The sequence below is a fragment of the Lepisosteus platostomus genome, chromosome 5 (genome assembly GCF_059453375.1).
Source record: "Lepisosteus platostomus isolate fLepPlt1 chromosome 5, fLepPlt1.hap1, whole genome shotgun sequence".
Taxonomy (NCBI): domain Eukaryota; kingdom Metazoa; phylum Chordata; class Actinopteri; order Semionotiformes; family Lepisosteidae; genus Lepisosteus; species Lepisosteus platostomus.
The window spans coordinates 7,480,764-7,500,194 of record NC_142615.1 but is presented as its reverse complement, the minus strand read 5'-3'; the positions used below and the strand labels follow the sequence as shown (position 1 = coordinate 7,500,194).

The 19,431-nt window shown below is 42.2% G+C and overlaps 4 non-coding genes across 4 annotated transcripts; 2 read left to right on the top strand and 2 right to left on the bottom strand.

Annotated features, from left to right (window-relative positions):
- Positions 1–8,415: 8,415 nt before the first annotated feature.
- trnak-uuu (transfer RNA lysine (anticodon UUU)) lies at positions 8,416–8,488 on the bottom strand. The gene has a single exon. It is a non-coding gene; the product is annotated as a tRNA-Lys (tRNA).
- Positions 8,489–10,003: 1,515 nt separating this feature from the next.
- trnaa-cgc (transfer RNA alanine (anticodon CGC)) lies at positions 10,004–10,075 on the top strand. The gene has a single exon. It is a non-coding gene; the product is annotated as a tRNA-Ala (tRNA).
- A 1,308-nt stretch (positions 10,076–11,383) lies between these two features.
- trnak-uuu (transfer RNA lysine (anticodon UUU)) lies at positions 11,384–11,456 on the top strand. The gene has a single exon. It is a non-coding gene; the product is annotated as a tRNA-Lys (tRNA).
- A 6,557-nt stretch (positions 11,457–18,013) lies between these two features.
- trnak-uuu (transfer RNA lysine (anticodon UUU)) lies at positions 18,014–18,086 on the bottom strand. Its single transcript has one exon. It is a non-coding gene; the product is annotated as a tRNA-Lys (tRNA).
- Between the last annotated feature and the right edge of the window lie 1,345 nt (positions 18,087–19,431).

Genomic DNA, 19,431 nt, shown 5'->3' with positions numbered 1-19,431 from the left:
ACTGCGTCAGTGCCGCCACATGCTCCAACGATCAGCTTAAGTGCTTCCTGCACCATTTCACCAACTTCCACCTGTCCCTCAAATATATGGTTAACATATCTTCCACTACTCTTCCGTTTCTGGACATCAACTTCTCCATCAACTACCCCAGACTCTCCACTTCTGTTTATTACAAACCCACGGATTCACACAGCTATCTCTTGTTTTCACCCCAAACATACTAAAAATTCTCTCCCTTTTTCACAGTTCCTTCGGCTACAACAAATATGCAGCAACGACATCGACTTCCAGAATCAAACCCTCAAAATCTACTCCTTTTTCATCAACAGAGGATACCCCAGCAGTGTTATTGACAGGGCCTTTGCCCGAGCCAAAAACACCCCTCGGACCATCAACCCAATCAGGAACTCCCACCATAACAACCGCATTCCTTTGGTGCTTCCCTAACACACTTCCTATCCCCAGGACTGTTAACGACAACTTTTCCATCCTACAGGATGATTCCTCCATTGGGGCCCTCTTTTCTGACCGCCCCATCATCTCATATCGCCAATCACCTAATCTGCGCAACCTTCGTTTTCTCAGCTCCCTTGACCGCTCTCAGCAACCATCCACACCAGGTACTTTCCCCTGCAACAGAGCTCGCTGTATCGCCTGCAAGTACACATCCAACACCACACTCATTCAAGGCCCCTCAGGACAATTCTGGATCACCCAGATGGCATCTTGTACCTCCAGCAACCTTATTTACTGTATCTCTTGCAGTAAATGCCCAGTTTCTCTCTATATTGGAGAAACAGGAAGGAGACTTGGAGACCGCTTCAGAGAACATGTCAGGGCTGTGAAGATTGAAGATCTCTCCAAAAACCATTGTTTCTCATTTCACCTCTGATGGCCATGACCACTCTAATCTCTCCGTCTGTGTTCTCAAAGATGGTTTTCTGAACTCATACATTAGAAAGACTACCGAAACCAAACTTATCCTGCAGCTAGGATCACACCTTCCCCCTTCTCTAAACAACAGACTACTATTCTACTAAATTTTCTCCATTCATTGGAAGTTGTATTTCACACCTCTCAACACCTATTCTGACTTCACACCTCTTGATTGCCCTCTCTTTCTGTCCCCTGCTCCCATCTCTCACTCCTCCTCCCTCCCAGCCTTTGTTCTCCCACTACATTACCTTTGCCTACTGCCTTCTCTCTCTCACACCTGAAGAAGGCTCCACAGCCGAAACATTGTTTTCTCTCTTCTTTTTTTTTCAGCATGGAATAAACCTATTACTTGTTCCTAAACAACCAGAAACAATATCTTCGGACTTTCCAGAGCTGTAAGTAGTCATTCCAAGTTTATTAACTTGTCTCTGTGCTTGTATGTACTCTTCAATAGCCACCGATGTTATTTACAGCAACTATTTTTAAAAATAAATTAGCATTTTTTTGGACTTCCTTTAAAGAATTGGCACATTTGGCAGAGCGGTGGCTCTGTGGCTAAGGATCTGCACCTGTGGCTGGAAGGTTGCTGGTTTACATCCCACGGTCAGCAGAGGAATCCTACTGTCACGGATGTCCAAAGGGACTCACCGTGGGGAGCAGGAGAGCGGAAAAAGACCCATATGCGTAGCGGCAAGACGGGAAAAAGGCCCGGGCTCATTAGTGCAAAGAGTTCAGGAATGCCGTATAGAAACCTATGCCCTTAGGGAGCGGACGTGGGGCGCCCTGGTGCTAGGCGGGTCTCAGGACATCCGAACGTCAATGCTGAGTGAGGACAGAGTGCAAGACCCGGAAATATATAGCCCAAGGGAAAGAGAAAGACCGGAAGGACAGCAGACCGGAAACTAGGGACGGGACAGAGAAGGAGCGCCCTCTGGCTGCAGAGGGCGTGACACCTACTCCATTGGGCTCCTGAACAAGGCCCTTAACCCCAACTGCTCCAGGGGTGCCATATAAATGGCTGACCCTGTGCTCTGACCCCCAGCTTCTCTCCCTGTATGTGTGTCTCAAGGAGAGCAAGCTGTGGTATGCAAAATAGGAATTCCTAATGCAAGAAATTGTATATGGTCAATACAGTGATCATATCTTATTGGCACATGGTAATCTCCAAGGAACAAGTAATAGGTTTATTCCATGCTGAAAAGAGAAGAAGAAAACACAATGTTTTGACCATGGAGCCTTCTTCAGTTATGATTTGATTTTTTACAATCATACCCACACAAACTTTGCAATTTTTAAAAATCTTGCAAACACAACCCAGATATGTTGACTTTAAAAAAAACAAAAACAATTTGGGGGGTATTTTTTTTTAAGAAACACATACTTCTTTTCTAGTTTTTTATGTGGCTGTGACTGTCAGAAATCCTCAGTGAAAAGGTATGCAGATCCTGTGCAGATGTAAGTAGTTATTGAGACAGGCGAACAATCCAGAACGTCAGGCGAGGTCCAAGGTTGAGAGGCAAAAGAGAGTCCATAACCAGTAAGCGAGATTCAGAGTGAACGCGAGGTAGAGCTCTCAAAGAGAAGACTCAATACCGAGTAGCGGGAAGCGGGTTTGAATGGTTAAAACAGTGCTGCTTGCCGCACAGTAGAGCATGTGCTGGTGGATTAACACATGTTGATCTCCACCAGTTGGCTGGTGGTCGTGACATTGACAGAATGCTGTTTTGTGATTGATGCTATATCAAAATATAGGGTCCCTCAAAAATTAAACACAGAAATAAAAACATTGAATGGATTTGTACATCTGTTGCACTCCTACACTATTAACATCCATTGGGAGTTGAATTTCAATTATGTTTCCACTTCATTCAGATGTGTTCCCTATTTTTCAGATTGTTGGCAATGCCACATGTTAAAGAAGGACAGAGAAGTAGGAGGCCAGACCTGTGGCTGGTGGAGTAGGGAATGAGATCAAAGAATTTCTGAAGTTTTTTAAGCTAGAAAAAAAAATTAGGTGGCATGACAATATGTGGTCAACACTGTCAAACAGAGTCCTTGGAGAGGATTGCTCCAGCAACAAGAAATGGTTATCAGTGATTTGGCATGAAGATAGAAAAAAAGTAAGAACCCAAGTGCTTAGGGCGCAGAAGGAGGTGAGTATTGGTAAGGATTCAAAACCAGATGACAGTATACAATCTATAGTCCATATTTCAAGTCAAAGTGAGAGACATAGTTTGGAAGGCAACACAGAGCTCAGAAGTTCATCAGGAGATACAGAAGATGCATGGGCTGCACACGGCAGCACAGACAGTGGTGACATGTTTGAAGGAGAAAAAATCTGTGTAGAATCAGAAAAAAATCCTGAAGAGCACAGTGAATATTCCCAGGGGGCAAGCTCGTCTGGGACGTCACCTCAGGATAAAAGGGGATTAAGAAAGATTATGTCTGTGCCTAAAACTTTCCAAGTATGTCTGAAGGCTGAACAATGGAGAATAATACCACCTTTAAAAGGTACATCTAAACTAAGATGATCATGGACCCATATCTTATATAGAGAGTTCAGGAAGATAAATCCTTGCTGCCCAATAGCCTTCAAATACCAATACATCAGGAAAGAGAACAGCAGAAAAAAAACTTTCTTATAATTAAAGCAGTCTGTACTTTCAGTTCCTACCTTCAGTACCTTCAGTTCAGTACTTTCAGTTCCTGTAATGTAAAATACACAATGACAACAAGACAAACCAATGGGCAATGATGACATCACAATTGATGTTGTACTAGTAGGGCAAATACAACACAGTGAAAGGGATACACAATTTCGACAGGCACGTCAGCCTTATCGTTGAAAGATTGCCCGTGCCCTCACAAAAGGAATCAGCAATGTGTACTACAGGCAGCTGAGCAGAACCCCGCTTGCTGAAATTGCAGCAGCCAATTTATCTAGGGCTCACAAGCAAGTATTAAACTTGCTTGGCAAGTTCGGCATTTCATTTATTCTGCGGAAACATCGTATCGGAATGAACTGCCCGAGATAAAAGAGTAATTGCGGCTTCAGATCGTTTTTACAGAGCATTGCGTTGTTCTGTTCATGCTGACTACACGCTTAAAAGTAGTCATTTACTGCAAGCGTTGCTTTTCCAGGTTTTTCTGAAATTCCTCGCATTTGAGCCAGCACTAAAATATTTCATTCCCGTCGCTGAATACATCGTGGAAACGGTATTTGCAACGGAATGCTGTCACACATGAAACCTCTTTGTTATTCGGTTCTGAAGTTTGAAAATGAAAATAAAACGGGGGTCACTTCATAGGCTTGAAAAGTCCAAGCAGCATAAAAACCCGCGAATTCTCACAAATTGCATTGTGCTGCACCTTTCTTCTGCTGTTGTTATAAATAAGCCTTAAACATTTGAATGCATACCTTACTGCTGCTAATCACATTCACGTGTTAACAAAACTTTTTTCTGTCCGTTATGTTTTTGCTAAGCAGTTTCTACGTTTTCCTCATACTGTGATTGTCAGCGAGCACAACAAGACTGAAACAGTGTAAAGGCAGGTAAAAAAGTCAGGGTAAAACGCCTGATTGTCGGGAGTGGGATTTGAATCCGTGCCTCTATTTGAGAGCGAAACACAAAGCTTAAAAGACACGAAGCTGTGAATTCGCTGTTTTAAACCGCTCGACTATCCTGACAGAATATGTGCTGATTGCACCAGTTGCATCCGGTTTTCCGTAACTTTAGGACGATTGATACGACTGGACGAACACAATTTGTGGCGTTTAGCATGACATGGAAAACGGTACCGGAGCATTCGTGTCCAGACTACCAGACTCAGAAACAGTTTTTACCCCCGCACTATCAAACTATTAAACTCCCAGCCTCTCACTCTCACCTCACCTCTCACCTATGATCTGAACCTCACAGTGCCTTCTTTCTTACCAAAAACCCAAACACACATTGAAAATCTACCTCTACCATACATGTCAAAACCTCACTCCCCATCATTTCTATCCCTTTATTTCATTCTTTTGATGCATGTTTTTGCACATAACCTGTTACCTTTTTGTTGTTTTGCACACTGCCTGTTGTTGTTTTTTGCACATCGGCTGTTGTCTCTGTCTTTCTTTTGTTATACAATTGTATTGTTGTTGTGTTTTTTTCTTTGTACTACTTATGTCCGAGAGCTAGCTAAATAGCATTTCGTTATACCATATACCTGTGTATGAGTATAATGACAATAAACTTGAACTTGAACTTGACATAGTCTTGCAGGCAGTATATTATTTTATCGTTTACTCGTTTAAAAAAACACGGTCTTCTCGTATCTTAGTCAGAATTTTTGTGCTTTCGAACGTTACTTCCAACCTGGACTGACAGGTCACCCGATCTGTTTGTGATCAGACCATGGAGTGGGGGGTTGTACCAAGCACACGTTCCTTCCCAATGCTGAGGCGATCATTCGGAAGATGGGTGTGAAGAGAGACAAGCTTTGTCGACTAAAAAACAAGGCAGGATATGCAAGAATACTAATCACTGGCGACAGTTATGTTCTCTTACTATTGAGACTCCTACATTGCGAGTTTTTTGAAGACTTTGAAACTAAAGGAAAGCGGAGACAAATGAAACAGCCACTTGGCCACTGCGCCTTAAAGTAAACATGGGAATAACGTTGTTCAAATTATTTTTTTCTGAATCTGGTTTACATCGCCTGGAGGCAGCAACAACAATAAAAGGGATACTTAACAAGGAGATACGCTGTAGCAGTGCGACTCCAACAGATGCTCCTGAAGAGACTGGAGGTTTAAGCAAGCTCCTTAGAGTCCCCGGCCGCGTTACTCTCAACAGCGGCTCTTCAGCTCTTGTTGTTTGACCTAGTGGTTTTATAACGCGTGGAAACGACCGCAACTTCGTTTTCTGAGATGCTTTCTCTCACATGGTAAATTCTCGACCTCTTTGGCATCTCTGGCTATAGTTCTTCTGTAGAGCAGGCTTTCACACCTCTGCTTATAGTGCTCTTGAAGTCATTTTATTTTTACAGGAAGACGCATACCCTAACGATCTCTCCTGTTTTAGAAATGCTTCATAAGGCGTGTTTGATTCAACGGACAAACAGTATACTAATTGTACAATGCAGATTTATACGGCATTCGTACTGGATTTGAGTGGGATTCTGAAATATTTCTTGCAAAGGTATTCAGACTTTCTTGAACCTATAATAAAAACACAGACCTGAAACTCCCTAGCTTCCAATCTCTGATGTTGCTGTCCTTAAACGCAGACGTGTGCATAATGTCCTGTTTTCTTACAGTGTAGACATCTTGCTGTTCACGCTCCAAATTCATCTGCTTTGTGCATTGTTAGTCTGCACCTGTAACATGTAATGTCAGCCGTCCCCTGTTCTTCAATATCTCTTGCATGACTGCGTCCTGCTGTTGGGCTATTGTTTGTAAAGTTTGAGCGAGCGCCCCGTTCAGTGTCACTTTGTCACTGTGGTCAGAAAGCATTCTTGATTCTGCTTGAGCTGCTTCATGAATTCTAGCGACTGTAAGAGCTCTTTCTAAAGTCAGCCCTTCCTCCTGCAGCAATTTATAGTCTCTTATGTGCACATTTTTCCACAAGTTGATCTCTTAACATGTCAGTTTCCAATACTCCAAAGTCACAAGATTTAGCCAGTTCTCTTAGTGCAGTCACAAAAGCATCAACAGATTCGTCCTGAGACTAAGTTCTCTGCCTAAATTTATGCCGTTCCAAAACCACTTTTCTCCGCTGTGTAAAGTAAGCGTCTAAGGCAGCTACAGTCTGTTCATATGTACCTTTTTCTCCAGGGAGGTTGGCGAAAATCCGCCGCTTGTATTCTGTATACAAATACGGAGCTCCGAGGTTCAGTAGAAGCGGTGGAAAAAGCTGAGCATAAGCAAAGCTTCTCGGCGCGGCTGCCATATCTTCCATGGCGCAATCTAAACGAAAAGTCCGAAAATTCAGAAGTTCGTTTCTACCAGCAAGAGAACTAAAATCTGCAGTGTTCTGCTCGCTTTGAGTCCGTCAAGCACTCATCTCTCGTCGCCATAAATGTTGTGTATCTAAATTTAGAGAAGTTTTTATATTATTTTAACTATTTTGTTAACTACACAGATCACGCCCTTAAACCTTATATTCCTGCCTTCTACTCTCGTTCTGTTGTCTCGCGATGTCTACTCACTATACTACATTTAGCATGACTTCTTGTTGCAGTTGAGCTCAAAGCTGGAGATGATCTCCATATTCTACCGCACTAACTAGTCCGAAACGTAGTACACAGTACACACTTTTTAAGTGAAGTCAGGTTGTTAAAAAATTAAACCAGCGCCCTGTCACAGAAACGTACCCCAGTCTCCCGCGCAACAAGCGGGGGTACTCAGCACTATACTAACGAGGAGCACTAGTCTGCAGCTGAGCGTCAGCTCTGTTTACTGTCAGCAGTCATTTCCTCATTTCCAAAGACTTTTTCACCTGCTCTCAGCTTTTAAAGACGGTCATAAACGCTCAAGAAGTAATTCATTTCAGTTGGAAGTCTGTTTCGGTTGTCTCAACTCTTGATAAAGAAAAGCCGTGCGTGGGAGACTCCCTCTCTGAAGAAGTTTGCCGTCACCATGCGAGGGAGAAGAGCCATCAATCACCGAGGCAACCACTGAGACAGTTAACATTAAACACGTGAAATGCGAGATTTTGTGATTTTTTCCCCGCTTAAGGCTTCTATCGTTTCTACTTTAACGAGAAAGACCTCTTTATTAGAAGTGAGATTTTAACAAACGTCTCCAGGGTTAACTGCGACCTGAACGCAACGCCTTAGACCACCAGCCATCTTGCCTGTGGTACTTAGAGCAGCGCTCAATAAAAATGATCAGAACCCGAAAGCGCTTCTTATGCGGATCAGTATATTCCGATTCCACTGGTTCTGCAGAAGAAATAAGAAAAGCCGAACTCAAACCACTGTGGTGCCATTACGGGTACTCTGTCTGCAGCTGCTTTAAGATCTACTCACACCGTGTTGCCATTAAGGCTACCTTGTTAAAAAAAAACTTATCGTCATCTTTTTGAACGTGATTATTAGACACCCGTTAAATATCCACCGAGGTTTCTTGAGAGATCTTCAGCGAGCGAGTATTAAAAAACTACGTCGCTTCCAACCTCTGCTGTCACTGTAAACTCGGACGTGATGTTCTACAGATGTGCAGTGTGCCTTTCCTCTTGTCGTATTCAAGAGTACTCACTGTGTGAGCTCCTCACTGCGTGTTCTGTACTCTACTGTGATTTAATTTAGATGATTACGTGGAGTAGAGTGACAAGATCTACTTGAACATTTTCGGTTTGTGAAATGAAACACTAAATACACTACTGTAAATACAAGTAATGGACATTTAAAATAACCACAGTAAAGCTAGAAGAGTGAAAGATAAAAGACTATTTAGAATGACATTCACAATAGAATTAAAAACGGCACAGCCGCCCGAACAGGGACTTGAACCCTGGGCCCTCAGATTAAAAGTCTGATGCTCTACCGACTGAGCTATCCGGGCTCTGAAAGAAAGTAGACACTGTCGGGATCCTCGCAAGTCACGTGTCTCTTGTTCCGAAGAGCAGTCATACATAACCCGTCTGGAATGACCACTGACAGACTTTATCCAGAAGCGACGGCACCACTCCCAGTAGAATGAGTGAGAAATACAGCATGACATGGGTAGTAAAGGGGCTCCCACAATCCATCTTTCCTCACATTACTGATTTTTTTTCAATAGCATTTTGACCTTTTTTCACATTCAGATTTTTTTCACATTTAATAAAATCTTTTAATCAACAACATTAAAAAGAAAACAAATGGAACATTTTTGGAACAATAATTAAAAAAAAAACTTTCAATGTCTTGGTTGTATACGTGTGCACACCCTTTATAAAGGGAGTTGCAACAGTGCTGAAATGTAAAGAGCATTTCTGTAGAGAAAACAGCATTTTTTCTGCCTCGATGTTAAGCTTAGGGAGCCTGTCTTTTAGAAATTCTATTTCTTAACACCTTGCACAGCCTCCCGGCAGACTAACGAATATTTTTTTGGAGAAATTGGCTCACACACCGGAAGACACTAACGTTTATTTACGTTAGAGTATGTAAAACTCAGGCTTTAACAGATGTTCATGATGTTTCACACGGGGTGTTACCTGTTGTAGTGTTTCAAAAGATGTGTTAGCGGACCACAAATTATCTTGAAAAGATTTGGGTTTGTACTGGCTGGGATTCAAACCCGACTCAATTATTTGGAAGGCGCCTGTACCACCAACGCACTTCCGAGTAGCACCTGCAAATTATCACAATCCTCTCTCTCACCTACAAAGTTATGGAGACACAGACGTCCAATGAAAACTAATTTTATTCACTCAAGGCTTTTGTTGTGATGTCATTTTAATTAATATTAGCTTTGATAAGGTGTCGTTTTTGCCTCTTAAAGTTAAAGTCTGCTCCTTTCTTCCTGGTATAGAAATAACATGTTCCATCTTTGTTTAAAAACACCACTAAAAGTAAATTATTCAGCTCTAACGCCTGTGTGCATTGACAAGACATCTCAAAAGGACTTATCAAATAAGAACACGATCCTTCCTGTTACCATTCCTGTGGTTGGGGCGTTGTTTCACCCTTTTATTTTCTTCTACAATATTTGAAGACAGGGCTTTATCACTCGAGTTGTACAGAACAAGTGTGCATCGGTCCATGAAAATAATCAGTAGTACTGTTTTTCGATGCATAGTTTAATCAAGAGCACTTAAAAGATGCAAAAAGCTTTCAAATAAAACAGAATTGAAAGACAGTCGAGTGGGAATTAACCACCGTCGCACGTGTGACTGGATACAAAAACCATAGATTAATTTGTGCCCAGTCTCTTGAAGCTTCAATGCGATTATTTTTCCTTCCTTATTTCTTCATTCCCATGCATTTACTCTGTAGTAGAGGAAACGCGAAAGTGGGAAACTGCAGGCATTCTTCGTGAGTGGTGGATTGTGATCAGTGAGCATCTGGACAAGTCTGTTCCCTTGAGTTTTCCATCGGGGATGTAGCTCAGTGGTAGAGCGCATGCTTCGCATGTATGAGGTCCCGGGTTCAATCCCTGGCATCTCCAGGTGCTTTACATTACAGTACTCACATCGCAATTTTCTGTTGAGTGAGAACTCTTTGCTTGTGTTCAGAGAGAGCCAGGTTTACACAACTAAATGCAGGCACACTCGACGTGCTGCGGAGTTGCGCTGCTGTTTTAAATGTACCTCATTTAGTTCTGTTAAATCAAAAATTATTTGAACTAATCATTTAGTTCAAATTCAGGAAATCCAGAGATTACTTCACACTTGCCGTGGCTGTTGCAGAAAACACCTCTAGAATTCAGCGAGCGAATCCTCCTTCTGAACTCCGCACTAAACTGAAAGCTTCACGAACTCCTCACTGCGTGTCCTGTACTGTTACGAGTGCTCTCGTGTAGATGTGAAGCACAGCCATAAACACACTTTGAACTTTGAACTCCGTTTGTTAATAAAAATGCAAAAGAGCATGACAAGTATTGATCGTATAAAATATCCATGGCACAACTCGAGAAAGTGCTGAAGGACTACACATCGACTTTTGATGATTACAAGAGATTCAAGAAACACAACCGTCCGCACCTGGGTTTGGATCCTGAACGCTAGAGTTTAAAGAACATAAGCGACGTTTATGACCTATAAACTCTCTAAATTGTCTTATAGTTTATGAAATAAAACAATTTCTTAATAATTACTTACTGATGATAGACGATTTATTGAATTTTAACAAAATCACAATTACAGACTTTTTCGGTTAAATTGTTATTCACATACTCTAACGTAAATAAACGTTAGTGTCTTCCGGTGTGTGAGCCAATTTCTCCCAAAAATATTCGTTAGTCTGTCGGGAGGCTGTGCAGGGTGTTAAGAAATAGAATTTCTAAAAGACAGGCTCCCTAACCTTAACATCAAGGCAGGAAAAAATGCTGTTTTCTCTACAGAAATGCTCTTTACATTTCAGCACTGTTGCAACTCCCTTTATAAAGGGTGTGCACACGTATACAACCACGGCATTGAAAGATTTTTTTTTTTAATTATTGTTCCAAAAAAATGTTCCATTTGTTTTCTTTTTAATGTTGTTGATTAAAAGATTTTATTAAATGAGAAAAAAATCTGAATGTGAAAAAAGGTGAAAATGCTATTGAAAAAAAAAAACAGTAATGTGAGGAAAGATGGATGTGGGGGCCCCTTAACTACCCATGTCATGCTGTTTCTCTCTCATTCTACTGGGAGTGGTGCCGTCGCTTCTGGATAAAGTCTGTCAGTGGTCATTCCAGACGGGTCAGGTATGACTACTCTTCGGCACAAGAGACACGTGACTTGCGAGGATCCCGACAGTGTCGACCTCTCTCAGAGCCCGGATAGCTCAGTCGGTAGAGCATCAGACTTTTAATCTGAGGGCCCAGGGTTCAAGTCCCTGTTCGGGCGGCTGTGCCGTTTTTAATTCTATTGTGAATGTCATTCTAAATAGTATTTTATCTTTCACTCTTCTAGCTTTACTGTGGTTATTTTAAATGTCCATTACTTGTATTTACAGTAGTGTATTTAGTGTTTCATTTCACAAACCGAAAATGTTCAAGTAGATCTTGTCACTCTACTCCACGTAATCATCTAAATTAAATCACAGTAGAGTACAGAACACGCAGTGAGGAGCTCACACAGTGAGTACTCTTGAATACGGCAAGAGGAAAGGCACACTGCACATCTGTAGAACATCACGTCCGAGTTTACAGTGACAGCAGAGGTTGGAAGCGACGTAGTTTTTAAATACTCGCTCGCTGAACGATCTCTCAAGAAACCTCGGTGGAGATTTAACGGGTGTCTAATAATCACGTTCAAAAAGATGACGATAAGTTTTTGTTTTTAACTAGGTAGCCTTAATGGCAACACGGTGTGAGTAGATCTTAAAATCTCACGTCTAATAAAGAGGTCTTTCTCGTTAGAGTAGAAACGATAGAAGCCTTAAGCGGGAAAAAAATCACAAAATCTCGCATTTCACGTGTTTAATGTTAACTGTCTCAGTGGTTGCCTCGGTGATTGATGGCTCTTCTCCCTCGCAGGGTGACGGCAAACTTCTTCAGAGAGGGAGTCTCCCACGCACGGCTTTTCTTTATCAAGAGCTGAGACAACAGAAACAGACTTCCAACTGACATTAATTACTTCTTGAGCGTTTATGACCGTCTTTAAAAGCTGAGAGCAGGTGAAAAAGTCTTTGGAAATGAGGAAATGACTGCTGACAGTAAACAGAGCTGACGCTCAGCTGCAAACAAGCGCTCCTCGGTAGTATACCGGGGTAAAGTTAGCTTGAAGTTCGAAAACGATTTTGGCACGCCTGTAGCGCTTTCACGAAATCTCTTAGAGTTACAAAAACACTTGCTTTGTGTATAAAATACATTGTGGATGATTTCTCAGCCTTTACTTTTTCGTTTTTATGACATTTTTTTGACCAAGCACGAATATGCTTTTGTCCATATCTCCGCAATGGAAGCACAGAACGCCTTCAAACCAAAAGCATTTTAAAGACCACGACTTGTGGATATTTCCACAGCCTTTACATCAATCTATCGGTGAGCTAATTATCTTTTTTTAAACCTCCGGTTTTTCATCGATGCGTAATTACGCACGAACTGGAACCCGGGGGACCGCTGTGTGCACACGTTCACAAAGCAAGAAATACTGTTCAATACGGCTTCATGCGAAAAACCCGTATATGACCATAGGAAGCAGAACAGCGCGGTCTCCAATTACCCAGACTGTAAGCACGGGAATAAAGCTTTGTTTGATTTCTGAAACCCTTCCTTTACGTCCTGTTTTCATTCAGGTAAGGGTCAACTATATTGAAAATACTACTGACAGCAGGAAGATTAAAATATTCTTTACTCAGCAGCTTATTAAAAACAGCTCCCATGATGTTCAAACCGATTTTTTACACAGAACACTGACACAGCTTTGTGTTCTGAATCTCTTTTTCTCTTGCTTTTATTTAATGTGGCACAATGCACTGGGATAGGGGTATTCTGTTCACAAACCAATAGCATTTAAACCACAGCACCCACAATGCTGCAGGTAAGTGTTTTGCACACTAAGCAGGTCATCTGACTATTCCCAGCTTTGTTTTGGGTTATGGAACCTTTATTTTTTTATGATTTTCTGAAGATAACACTACAGGTGGGATGGGTGGGTCGTCTTCATGGCTCAATAGCATTTCAAATACAGCACCCACTCTGCTGAAACCAAGTGTTTTACACACCAGACAGGCCCCCGAACCTCGTACAACCTTGCTGTGGCTGTGGCCCCTTTCTTTATTTTGTAATGATTTTCTGAAGATAACACTACAGGTAATACACTGGGACAGGTGGGTCGTCTTCATGGCTCAATAGCATTTCAAATACAGCACCCACTCTGCTGAAACCAAGTGTTTTACACACCAGACAGGCCCCCGGACCTCGTACAACCTTGCTGTGGCTGTGGCCCCTTTCTTTAATTTTTTATGATTTTCTGAAGATTACACTACAGGTAATACACTGGGACAGATGGGTCGTCTTCATGGCTCAATAGCATTTCAAATACAGCACCCACTCTGCTGAAATCAAGTGTTTTACACACCAGACAGGCCCCCTAACTTTATATAACCTTACTGTGGCTGTGGCCCTTTTCTTTATTTTGTAATGATTTTCTGAAGATAGCACTACAGGTAATACACTGGGACAGGTGGGTCGTCTTCATGGCTCAATAGCATTTCAAATACAGCACCCACACTGCTGAAACCAAGTGTTTTACACACCAGACAGGCCCCCGAACCTCGTACAACCTTGCTGTGGCTGTGGCCCCTTTCTTTATTTTTTTATGAGTTTTTCAATATGGCACCATTAGACAGGCGGTACATGGGGATAGTACATCGTGCTCTTCACGAGTCAATAGCTCTTCAAGCACAACAGCCACAGTGCTGCAACCAGGTGTTTTACACACCAGACAGCTCCCCTAACCTTATACAACCTCGCTTTGAGTTGTTTAACATTTCTTTCAAATCACTTGGGTTCATCAATCATTTGATCATTTTTCAGCGTGGAATAAACCTATTACTTGTTCCTTGGAGATTACCATCTGCTGATAAGATATGATCGCTATATTGACCATATACAATTTCTTGCATAAGGAATTCATAGTTTGCATACACCGATCCCCCCGGAGTCCCAAGTGATTCTGGTTTTGGAAAGCTAAAGGACAATGAGCTTCACGATACCAGGGGGACAGTGGGTGGTCAAGTCTCCCCTAAACAATGGATCTTGTCAGATTATGATGTCAGTGCATTTAATAAATGTTGTTGAACTCTCTTTAGCCCAAATACAGAGGAGCCCAGACCCAGAATGTTACACATACTGACAGAGAGTGATCTCATTATGTGTGTTTGGATTTTAACAACTATTTTTATTGTTTGCTAGAACCAAAACAATCTATGTTAGACATTTTCATCTTCAGCCAAAAATACAAACCTGTGTACGTAGTGTGGTGCAGGTTCTTGTCCCATCCTGCTCTTGGTCCAGGTTGGAGGGTTGCACCGATTCTGAATCTTGTAAGCTGGTATGGATGGGTTTGGGGGTGTTGATACCAGAGTGGTCCAGGAGGGGGATTCAGGTGTCTCGGGGGCATTCTTGTTTTTCTATGAGTTCAGGTTGATTCTGTTGGTTCTGTCATGAATCTCCCTCACGCAGGCAAGCGCTCCCGCATTCCCTCAAGCTCTCCCCATACCAAACGTGCACATGTCAATCAGTCCTCTACTTAAACCCTCATCTGTCCCCCGGTCATTGCTCACGATTGAGATTCTCTCCCGGAGCTTACCTACTAACTACGCCTTTGCCTTACTATGACTTCTCCCCTGGACCTCGACCCCGCTTTTCCGACAACCGCTTTAGCCACTCGATTTTGTACCTTCGCCTGTTTTACGCTTTCTCGGATCCTGACCCCAGCCTGTCTCTTCGTTTATGCCTCTGCCTACCGACGCAACTTCTACGCCTTCCCGGACTCCGACCCCTGCCAGTCCCTCGACTACGCCTTCGCCTGTCGATTCTGTGCCTACGCCTGTACTACGCCTTCCTGGACTCAGGCCCCTGCCTGTTTACTCCAACTACGCCTGCGTCTCGCGCCAACCCTACCAAGGGCACCGCATTGGATCCCTATCCTCAGCAGTCAGCCCCTGCGTGACAGGTTCTGAGTGTCTTGGTTACATCCGTTTGTGTGTATAGATGAAAAAGCTATTGAAGAGCACCCCCACACCCCCCACCCGTCTCGGTGGAAGTTGCCATGTTCAAAAAATCCTAAAAAGATAATTAAAGTTGCACACAACAAAGCATGACTGTGAAAGGTCAGGAGGCCTGCCTAGTGAGCACAACACTTGATTACAGTCAAAAAAAACATTAAAAAATAAAGAAATGTTCCACAACTCAAAGCGAGGTTGTATAAGGTTAGGGGAAATGTCTGGTGTAAAACACCTGGTTGCAGCACTGTGGCTGTTGTGCTTGAAGAGCTATTGACTCATGAATAGCAACCCCCAATCCCCATGTACCGCCTGTCTAATGGTGCCATATTGAAAAACTAAAATTCTTATTAAAAAAATAAATAAAGGGGCCACAACCACAGAAAGGTTGTATAAGGTTAGGGGACCTGTGTGGTGTGTAAAACACTTGGTTTCAGCAGTGTGGTTGTTGTATTTGAAATGCTATTGAGCCATGAAGACTACCCACCTATCGCACTGTGTTACCTGTAGTGTTATCTTCAAAAAATCATAAAAAATTAAAGAAAGGGGCCACAGCCACAGCAAGGTTGTACGAGGTTCGGGGGCCTGTCTGGTGTGTAAAACACTTGGTTTCAGCAGTGTGGGTGCTGTATTTGAAATGCTATTGAACCATGAAGACGACCCACCCATCCCAGTGTATTACGTGTAGTGTTATCTTCAGAAACTCATAACAAAATAAAGAAAGGGGCCATAGCCACAGTAAGGTTGGATGAGGTTCGGGGGCCTGTCTGGTGTGTAAAACACTTGGTTTCAGCAGTGTGGGTGCTGTATTTGAAATGCTATTGAGCCATGAAGACGACCCACCCGTCCCAGTGTATTACCTGTAGTGTTATCTTCAGAAAATCATAAAAAAATAAAGGTTCCATAACCCAAAACAAAGCTGGGAATAGTCAGATGACCTGCTTAGTGTGCAAAACACTTACCTGCAGCATTGTGGGTGCTGTGGTTTAAATACCCCTATCCCAGTGCATTGTGCCATATTAAATAAAAGCATGAGAAAAAGAGATTCAGAATGCAAAGCTGTGTCAGTGTTCTGTGTAAAAAATCGGTTTGAACATCATGGGAGCTGTTTTTAATAAGCCGCTGAGTAAAGAATATTTTAATCTTCCTGCTGTCAGTAGTATTGTGAATATAGTTGACCCTTACCTGAATGAAAACAGGGCGTAAAGGAAGGGTTTCAGAAATCAAACAAAGCTTTATTCCCGTGCTTACAGTCTGGGTAATGGGAGACTGCGCTGTTCTGCTTCCTATGGTCATATACGGGTTTTTCGCATGAAGCCGTATTGAACAGTATTTCTCGCGTTGTGAACGTGTGCACACAGCGGTCCCCCGGGTTCCAGTTCGTGCGTAATTACGCATCGATAAAAAACCGGAGGGTTAAAAAGAGATAATTAGCTCACTGATAGTTTGATGTTAAGGGTGTGGAAATATCCACAAGTCGTGGTCTTTAAAATGCATTTGGTTTGACGGCGTTCTGTGCTTCCATTGCGAAGATATGGACAAAAGAATATTCGTGCTTGGTCAAAAAAATGTCATAAAAACGAAAAAGTAAAGGCTGAGAAAGAATCCACAATGTATTTTATACACAAAACAAGCATTCTCGCAACTCTAAGAGGTTTCGTGAAAGCGCTACAGGTGTGCCAAAATCGTTTTCGAACTTCGAGCTAACTTTACCCCGGTCATTTCAAAAGACTTTTTCACCTGCTCTCAGCTTTTAAAGACGGTCATAAACGCTCAAGAAGTAATTCATGTCAGTTGGAAGTCTGTTTCTGTTGTCTCAGCTCTTGATAAAGAAAAGCTGTGCGTGGGAGACTCCCTCTCTGAAGAAGTTTGCCGTCACTCTCCGAGGGAGAAGAGCCATCAATCACCGAGGCAACCACTGAGACAGTTAACATTAAACACGTGAAATGCGAGATGTTGTGATTTTTTCCCCGCTTAAGGCTTCTATCGTTTCTACTCTAACGAGAAAGACCTCTTTATTAGAAGTGAGATTTTAACAAACGTCTCCAGGGTTAACTGCGACCTGAACGCAACGCCTTAGACCACCAGCCATCTTGCCTGTGGTACTTAGAGCAGCGCTCAATAAAAATGATCAGAACCCGAAAGCGCTTCTTATGCGGATCAGTATATTCCGATTCCACTGGTTCTGCAGAAGAAATAAGAAAAGCCGAACTCAAACCACTGTGGTGCCATTACGGGTACTCTGCGGCTGCTTTAAGATCTACTCACACCGTGTTGCCATTAAGGCTACCTAGTTAAAAAAAAAACTTATCGTCATCTTTTTGAACGTGATTATTAAACACCCGTTAAATCTCCACCGAGATTTCTTGAGAGATCTTCAGCGAGCGAGTATTAAAAAACTACGTCGCTTCCAACCTCTGCTGTCACTGTAAACTCGGACGTGATGTTCTACAGATGTGCAGTGTGCCTTTCCTCTTGTCGTATTCAAGAGTACTCACTGTGTGAGCTCCTCACTGCGTGTTCTGTACTCTACTGTGATTTAATTTAGATGATTACGTGGAGTAGAGTGACAAGATCTACTTGAACATTTTCGGTTTGTGAAATGAAACACTAAATACACTACTGTAAATACAAGTAATGGACATTTAAAATAACCACAGTACAGCTAGAAGAGTGAAAGATAAAAGACTATTTAGAATGACATTCACAATAGACTTAAGAACACTACAACCGCCCGAACAGGGACTTGAACCCTGGGCCCTCAGATTAAAAGTCTGATGCTCTACCGACTGAGCTATCCGGGCTCTGCAAGAAAGCCAACACTGTCGGGATCCTCGCAAGTCACCTGTCTCTTGTGCCGAAGAGCAGTCATACCGGACCCGTCTGGAATGACCACTGACAGACTTTATCCAGAAGCGACAACACCCCTCCCAGTAGAATGAGTGAGAAATACAGCATGACATGGGTAGTTAAGGGGCTCCCACAATCCATCTTTCCTCACATTACTGATTTTTTTCAATAGCATTTTGACCTTTTCTCACATTCAGATTTTTTTCACATTTAATAAAATCTTTTAATCAACAACATTAAAAAGAAAACAAATGGAACATTTTTTGGAACAATAATTAAAAAAAAAACTTCCAATGCCTTGGTTGTATACGTGTGCACACCCTTTATAAAGGGAGTTGCAACAGTGCTGAAATGTAAAGAGCATTTCTGTAGAGAAAACAGCATTTTTTCTGCCTTGATGTTAAGCTTAGGGAGCCTGTCTTTTAGAAATTCTATTTTATAACACCTTGCACAGCCTCCCGGCAGACTAACAAATATTTTTTTGGAGAAATTGGCTCACACACCGGAAGACACTAACGTTTATTTACGTTAGAGTATGTAAAACTCAGGCTTTAACAGATGTTCATGATGTTTCACACGGGGAGTTACCTGTTGTAGTGTTTCAAAAGATGTGTTAGCGGACCACAAATTATCTTGAAAAGATTTGGGTTTGTACTGGCTGGGATTCAAACCCGACTCAATTATTTGGATGGCGCCTGTACCACCAACGCACTTCCGAGAAGCACCTGCAAATTGTCACAACCCTCTCTCTCACCTACAAAGTTATGGAGACACAGACGTCCAATGAAAACTAATCTTATTCACTCAAGGCTCCACTCTTTTGTTGTGATGTCATTTTAATTAATTTTAGCTTTGATAAGGTGTCGTTTTTGCCTCTTAAAGTTAAAATCTGCTCCTTTCTTCCTGGTATAGAAATAACATGTTCCATCTTTGTTTAAAAACACCACTAAAAGTAAATTATTCAGCTCTAACGCCTGTGTGCATTGACAAGACATCTCAAAAGGACTTATCAAATAAGAACACGATCCTTCCTGTTACCAACCTGTGGTTGTGGCGTTGTTTCACCCTTTTATTTTCTTCTACAATATTTGCAGACAGGGCTTTATCACTCGAGTTGTACAGAACAAGTGTGCATCGGTCCATGAAAATCATCAGTAGTGCTGTTTTTCTATGCATAGTTTAATCAAGAGCACTTAAAAGATGCAAAAAGCTTTAAAATAAAACAAAATTGAAAGACAGTCGAGTAAGAAGGTAGAAAAAAAGCACTCCCCCGTCTGGGAATTAACCACCGTCGCACAT